This window comes from Myotis brandtii, unplaced genomic scaffold (genome assembly GCF_000412655.1).
Source record: "Myotis brandtii unplaced genomic scaffold, ASM41265v1 scaffold1424, whole genome shotgun sequence".
Taxonomy (NCBI): Eukaryota; Metazoa; Chordata; class Mammalia; order Chiroptera; family Vespertilionidae; genus Myotis; species Myotis brandtii.
The window spans coordinates 160,187-167,953 of NW_005355089.1; the positions used below are offsets into that span (position 1 = coordinate 160,187).

The 7,767-nt window shown below is 40.9% G+C and overlaps 1 protein-coding gene across 11 annotated transcripts in view; it reads right to left on the reverse strand.

The window, feature by feature from the left end:
- HUWE1 (HECT, UBA and WWE domain containing 1, E3 ubiquitin protein ligase) overlaps positions 1-7,496 on the reverse strand; it is a 147,966-nt gene extending 140,470 nt beyond the window's left edge. For all 11 annotated transcript variants that reach the window (XM_014535313.1, XM_014535311.1, XM_014535310.1 and 8 more), the window contains exons 1-2: positions 7,275-7,496; positions 3,587-3,723 (exon numbers count right to left, since the gene is read on the reverse strand). The gene's annotated coding sequence lies outside the window, so the exon portion shown is untranslated. The remainder of the gene's footprint in view (positions 1-3,586; positions 3,724-7,274) is intronic.
- Positions 7,497-7,767: the final 271 nt, after the last annotated feature.

Consider the following 7,767-nt stretch of genomic DNA (forward strand, 5'->3'; position numbering starts at 1 on the left):
ATAGTCACCAAATACAACATACCCAAGTATTTCCAGAGTAATTATCTCTGGTATCTAGTTATAAGGACTTAAAACCTGGGTTATGCTAAAGATGGTACATAAATTCATGGCAGCATGTTCACTTACCAATCTTTAAAATCTAAATGATTATTCCAGAATAATTTGCATCTCCCTACTCCTAGTCCCTTTTTTTTTTAAATTAATAAATCTTTTATTGTTCAGATTATTACAGATGTTCCTCTTTTTTCCACCATATCTCCCCTCCACCAGGTTCCCACCCCACCCCATGCCCTTACCCCCTACCACTGTCCTCATCCATAGGTGTAAGATTTTTGTCCAGTCTCTTCCCACACCCCCCACACCTCCTTCCCCCCAAGAATTATCAGTCCATTCCCTTTCTATGCCCCTACTTCTCCTAGTCCCTTTTTTGTTATTACTTAAAGATTATTGAAAAGGAAAGATCACTTTCTTTCTCAATAGCTAAGATTACACAATCAGAATCTCAAGTTTGAAAAGAACTTTCACATTCATCTAGTCCAGTGGTCGGCAAACTCATTAGTCAACAGAGCCAAATATCAACAGTGCAACGATTGAAATTTCTTTTGAGAGCCAAATTTTTTAAACTTAAACGATATAGGTAGGTACATTGTTATTAACTTAATTAGGGTACTCCTAAGGCTTAGGAAGAGCCACACTCAAGGGGCCAAAGAGCCCCATGTGGCTCTCAAGCCGCAGTTTGCCGACCACGGATCTAGTCCAACTAGCAATCCAGACTGAATCGATCTACAATACCAATCTCCACTTAATGATACATTCGTAAGAAGCTAAAACAAGTTCCAACTTTCTGTAAAATCACATTCTGGGACCAATCCATGTCACCACTGTAATTTTTAAAGCCAAATGGTTAAAAACTTTCGAAGGGAACTAAAAGTTGAAAATGCTCAGGTTAACAGCCCGAACAAAATACATAGTTGTTTTACTCATAGCGAGCCACTCCTTCCCTATCTGAAAGCATTGCTATAACCAGAAGACCAAGTTGGTCAACAAGTACATCAAGTTTTAGCAACTCAACCCCTATGACACATCAAATGAGGAGGCTTCCAAAGAATCTCTGGAGTTGAATTATCCCTGACATTAACATATTAAACATCTGGTAACCAGTCATTGAGAAAACGAGTCAGAGAACAATACAGCAAAACACCCAGAACCCAAGTGCTTATGACTATCAACCTTATAGATGGTGAGATCATTGTAAAGCAGCCTAATATGGTTGTAGCTACACATCAGATTTTAGCAACTTAATCTAACTGCAGGGGAGGTAACATGGACTGTAAAGAGCACATATTTTCAGAGCAACCAAGTTTGGCATTTAATAATACTTTGAAACCATGGGTTTAAACATACAACAGAAAAAAATCCAACAGCATTTCCACTGTAAAGTTGTAACTGTTAAGAACTCTGGAAACAATTCAAATAATAAAATGCCTACGTGTGAAGCTCTGTCCCAAAAATCTAGTTATCCTAGTTTCACAAACTCAGGTTTAAGTGACCTATTCAAACTGTCTAACTACAGAAAACTTACAAGAGTAAATATCTAATCACCACATCTAACATGCTTGAAATTTTTTTTGTTAAATGAATAAACTTCACTGTATTTCCCAAGAAATCACTTATTTAATACTCATCTATTTTCAACTAGTGATCTGATTTCTCCATTAATAACAAAGAACTAAAGTCTGAACTCATGATCCATAGCACTGGATTCACACTCATATTTCATTTAATACCCCAAAAACTTTCATTTATGACCTGTATACCCTCTTTACCCCTTCAACTTGGAATCAATCACTCTCATTTTTCAGGTAGGCACAAATGACCTTGCTCTGCCTCTATTTGTGCTTAAGTCAAAGGCTGGCTGGAGTCTGTGTCCAACTTCCTTTCTCAGGTTCTGACCGTGAAAAAGACAGACGGTAGATCCCAGAATGGCCAATGCTATCCAAGGAAAGAAATAAACAGTATAGCCCAAGCTGGTTTGGCTCAGTGGATAGAGTGTCGACTTGTGGACTGAAGGGTCTCGGGTTTGAGTTCGGTCAAGGGCACATGCCCAGCTTGATGCCCAGTAGGGGGCGTGTAGGAGGCAGTCAATCAATGATTCTCTCTCATCATTAATGTTTCTCTCTCTCCCTCTCCCTTCCTGAGATAAATAAAAATATATATTTTTTAAAATGAACAGTTTAAAGGACTTTATGCTGGGGGGAAGGGGGTAGAAAAACATCATTTCCAGAAGAAATAAAATGAAAAATATTAACAGGAAAACTACAGTTGTGTAAAATAACTGGAAATCAGGATGTAAGTGCAAGCTCTCAAAAATTGTTTAGTACTGCCATTTCAAAAAGTATATTACAGCCAGAGGAACTCATCACTAAGACTCAATAGCTTAGAAGTTATGGGTCAGAGTAGCTGAGATACCAACATCAAAAGAATAAAAAGCAACATTATGACATAGTATAAAAATAACTAAACTACCTAAGGAAATTGAAACCATGATGAAAAACCCCAAAGGCACAATCAGGTCATTATCTAGGAAACATTAGCTTCTTCCACAAGGAGGCCTACTTTTCATGTGGAGCAGTAAGCAGGGCCAAGACATGGAACTGAAGTCAGGTATCAATTAAATCAGACTCTGCCACAGAAAAAAAGAATCCATGACTAGTTATTTTGGGATAGTGCCTAGGCCAGCAGTATCAACTCCAACTGGGATACAGGAGATTACTGCCATTGTTCTATTATAATGAGTTCCTCCAAGGTCTTTATCATATTAGCAAGAATAGGTTGGATATCAATACCGGTATATCATCAACCAATGTGGGGAAAACTATAGGACAAGTTTTTCAACAAATAAATCAGAAGGAAAAAAAACATACAAAAGGGAGGGAACTTGCAGATTAAACTATATTTAAGAGCCATATCAATCCTTTGTGATAAATGGACTTTCTTCGGATCCTAATTCAAACTATCAAATTTGAACACCAGTTTCATCTTTGATATTTTTAAAAAGCATAAATTTTTTTGAATTGTAATAATGGTTTTCAGGTTATGTCTATACAGCCCTTATATTTTAAAGATACAAATATTTGCAAATAAAAATAGACAGTAGGGATTTATTTCAAAATAGCTGGGGGGGGGCAGTGGGGAGAAGTATAGATGAAACAGAATGGGTACACGTTGGTAACTTAAAAGGTGGTAATAGGTACACAGGGGGATCATTATACCATCCAATTTTTGTAGGTTTGAAAATTTCCATAGGTCTTTAAAACAGAACTGGTTAGACAAATCTTGTAATTTTATTTTTTTTGAATGATACTTAAGGTGAATTAAAAAATCATGTACAGACAGAATTCATTCAAACAGTTTAATTCAGTAATAAGCCCCACTTAAACACAAGAACCAACTAGTAGTGCCACTTCAGATCCATGTTAGAAACCAGAGTAACTCAATTACACAATGGAAAATACATACACCCCCAACATCTCCATTCCAGGAAGTAAAATACAAATACTACCCACAAAGATTTAAAAAAACTAACCTAAAATCACAGCCAATCATACTCATCCTGGTGGGAAATACCAACACTGCTCCAGCAGCTTTCTGAACCTTTCTGACCAAGTTGGTCTGCTGGTTCCTCTGGAGTACTAATACACTCAGGTCAGACTACTGATGTACCTACAAAAAAAAAGGTGGGGGATATACAAACATTTATTAGGGTGTAGGGGAGTTAACTATTATTATATCAATGTTCAAACATAATCACAGTTATTATTTCTTAAGCAATCGCCCTCACATATCAATTTACATTTTTCAGGACCTGCTTTAAGCAGTAACAATTCAGAACCAACAGCTAAAGCAATTCTTCTAATCTAACACCCCCTGAGAACACAACTCAGTTCTCAACCCAAATGTAATTTACAGGGGATAGTGATTATTTTTAACCAATTTTTTATCCTCATGATAAATTGATACACCAAGGTAAATTTATTATTTTTGGTAAAAAAAAATTGCACGCACAAAAAAATGTTCACCTTTATACATGCTTTTTGGCCACACTGGGAGACGAATGATAAACACCCTAGAAACTCAGGTTGAACTTTGCCACTGAACCTTAGACAAAGTTTTTAACTGGTATTTCCACTCCTTCCTCTGAGAGATCTACCTAGAATACATTAAACCTTTTAGGCCACACCTAGATTGTCATTCCCAGATTTATTCTAGTTCTACATGACAAGAGTCAAATTAAGGTTAATTTCTGATCATTGCTGACCCATTGTAAAGAACATCAAAGCAAAATCTAAAAACAGAAAGTGATCCCCTGACCTCCCATGAAAGAGGAAAATTCTATTACCTCCAAAGGACTTTAGTGTCCACATATAGTTAATTACTGGATGGTTACCCACAGTAAATTTTTAATCCTAGGTGAACTTTTCATAATCATATTATTTCAAACCCCATCACCCACCAAGGTAATTAGAAAAAAAGCACTCACTTTAATATTGCTCTAATCAAAATAGAACAGTAAGAAAACTACCTCCATATTGAACAGTCACTTTTATTTAGTTAGAATAGTTGAAAACAAAATATCAAAAGAATAACACAAGGTAATGTATTAAAAAACTGGGAATAATTCCCTTTGGAAAAGAAGCCTGGTATCCCAAACAACCTTTCTATACTCTCAGATAGGAATTATCCTGCCCAGGATAACAGCAGATCCTACACTGATCTGAGATATACCAAACAAAGGAGGTAGGGAAAAAGCACTATAAACATTTGAACTAGCTAGCAAAAGTTCCCTTTATCACCACCATGAAAAGCATGGCATCAAATCTCATCTAGGATAAATGACAAGACAGACTGCCTTGGAAGGAATAGGTGGAAGAAGCAAGGGACCAGGCACCCTTTCTAAAAGACAGAAAGTCGGGGGGGGGGGGCAGTTCTTGAGAAGAACATTATGGCTGGTGGTTATTCTGGGATAGTGATTTTGCACTAAAATTCCTTGACTAAAAGGTTAATGCAGGTGGGAATCATATCCAAACACTGGGAACCCTCGAAGATGGTTTGGCCTATGAAGAGGAAAAAAAATACAAAACTGATAGGACTGGCCTAGAAATATATGAAAAATTACAGTTAAAGGAATAAAATCTCTTATTCTTTCCTAGGTCATAAAACTACCACATAACACAGATGTATCTGAAAAAATATTCTTACACTAAGAAGCACCCTTTCAAAAGACAGAAAGTCGGGGGGGGGGGGCAGTTCTTGAGAAGAACATTATGGCTGGTGGTTATTCTGGGATAGTGATTTTGCACTAAAATTCCTTGACTAAAAGGTTAATGCAGGTGGGAATCATATCCAAACACTGGGAACCCTCGAAGATGGTTTGGCCTATGAAGAGGAAAAAAAATACAAAACTGATAGGACTGGCCTAGAAATATATGAAAAATTACAGTTAAAGGAATAAAATCTCTTATTCTTTCCTAGGTCATAAAACTACCACATAACACAGATGTATCTGAAAAAATATTCTTACACTAAGAAAAAGTAACCACAAGTCAGGCACTTCACAAAATGTCTAGCAAATACAAGTGCTACTGTCCCCATTATACGGATGAAAAACCTGAGAATATGAAAAGTAATTTGACCATGGTCACAAAGTTCAACATGAATCCAAAGCACAGAGTATTTCCACCATACTAGGCTCCTTCCCTTGACTGGGGAATGTTGGTTTCTCAATCTAGACAACATTGGGGCTAAAATGATACTGAACATGTAACCTAAAAAGGAAACAAATAGGCAATTAATTGCCTTTTGTAACGATGGAATGGTGGGAGTAGAAAAAAAGTAGCACGGTAATGATTGAGAGGCAGGAGATACTCTATCAAAGCTATTTCATTTTCTAGCACGTGGGGGAGGGGGAATGTAGCAGAGCCCGATAGTTAAGTATCTTTTCTCTAGGGAATTCAGCTGCTGGAAAAAAAGTATCGGGAGAGGGGGACAGGGAATAGAAGGATTAAGACGTAAGTAGCATGTAAGAAGTGGTCAGAAGCAAAGACAGATTCCCATAGACCAAGAGGTCACAGGACCTCAGAGCAAGGTAAGATAAAGGGGCAGTTCCCAAGCTTTCGAGGGGGCTTGCGGGGTGTAGGACAAAAATTTGGTTTACAGGAGGGTTACCCTCTACAGCTTTTTTGGTGGGTTTTTTTTTTGTTTGTTTGTTTTTTTGCGGAGGGGGTGGCGGTTTGTTATGAAGAAGGAAAAACTAGAATGAAGAGGTCACAAAGACAGCAACCATCCAACCACCAACCCATTCACTGTTCCGCCTAAGAACAGCATGCAGAGTTGGAGGAATCGGTGCCCTGTGTTAGATTGGGGTCATAAAGCACAAAGAACTGAGAAAACGGGAAGGCTGCTATGGCTCCATCCATAATGATGGAATAAATGAAGAGAACTGGAAAGGTTCTATTCATCACCTGCGTTAAGAGGACCAATGGAAGAGGGAAGCCGGACGGGATAGGGGACTTGGGCTAAGCTCTTTCTTAGTAGGACTGGACAAGAGATGACAAGGAAACGTACTGCATCCTCCTAAGTACAGCCTTAAATATCCATGTAGATGGGGAAGATTCAATGGGACCACAGAATTAGGGGAGAAATGGGAGGAGTACATCAGAAGCATCAAAGCTTGAACTCTTAGTCAAAGACCATGGGAGTTCGGGAAGTAGAGTCCAGCTCAAGAAAAACTAGGTGATTGATTTGGGCGGCCGCAGGAGTGGAGAGCGGAGGCGGGCCCGCTAAAAGGTAGGGGAGGGGGGAGAACTAGTCATCGTTAGTCCTCCTCTCCTCCCGGCCAAATCTAACCCCCAACCACACACCCCAGGAACTACAGGACTCCCGCCCCCCACCCTTTCCAATCCGCCCACTGCGGCGGCGACAACGGAGGCGTTGACTGACTGGTGGGGCAAAAGCGGGCCCACACGCGGTTGAAGCCCGAGAAATGGTGTCGCTTCAACCGATCACAGACGGGGTGGTCTTCGCCCAAGGTTCGGTTTCTCGGCTCCTCGGCGTTCCGCCAATCGTCACCTCCACGCCGGGTACCTTAGAGGCGTCACAAATGCGGACAGCCGACACCTCAGTCTCCGGTCCTAGCCGGACAGACATAAGCTTCCGCCGCCATCTTAACAGCAAGCGGACCGACCCTAGTCACTACCCCCCCACCTCCAAGCTACCTCCGCCACGGCCAAAGGATCCCACGAGGACGTAACGCCACTCCCGCGAGAACTCATGGGCTAAGAACAGCACGAGCCGAAGACGCTGCTGCCGCCTCCCAGGCTGCTGCTGCAGTCTGTAGTCGAACCGCGGCTGCCTCTGCGCGATCCCGCGAGAACCTCTACCAAACGGGAAAAGCGAGAGCCCAGCCCTTCCCAGACCCCCTCCTTCCACCAAAGCCGAAGTCGCTACGGCTCCGCTCTCAACCTACGCGAAGCGAAAAGCAAATGACGCACAACCTCACGGAGCGTCGAGGGGCGGAGACAATCTGCCGCCACTGGCTCCCGCATGCGCCGCGACAACCATCGCGATATTACATTTAGTCTCTACGAGACCTTTGAAATCACCGCAGGAAGCCGCCCGCGCCTCGCCTTTAGGAAACACGGGTTCTCGCGAGACCCAGTGCACGCTCCTAAAAAGGAGAGAGGCGGATCTTCACGAAAATGACTGGGA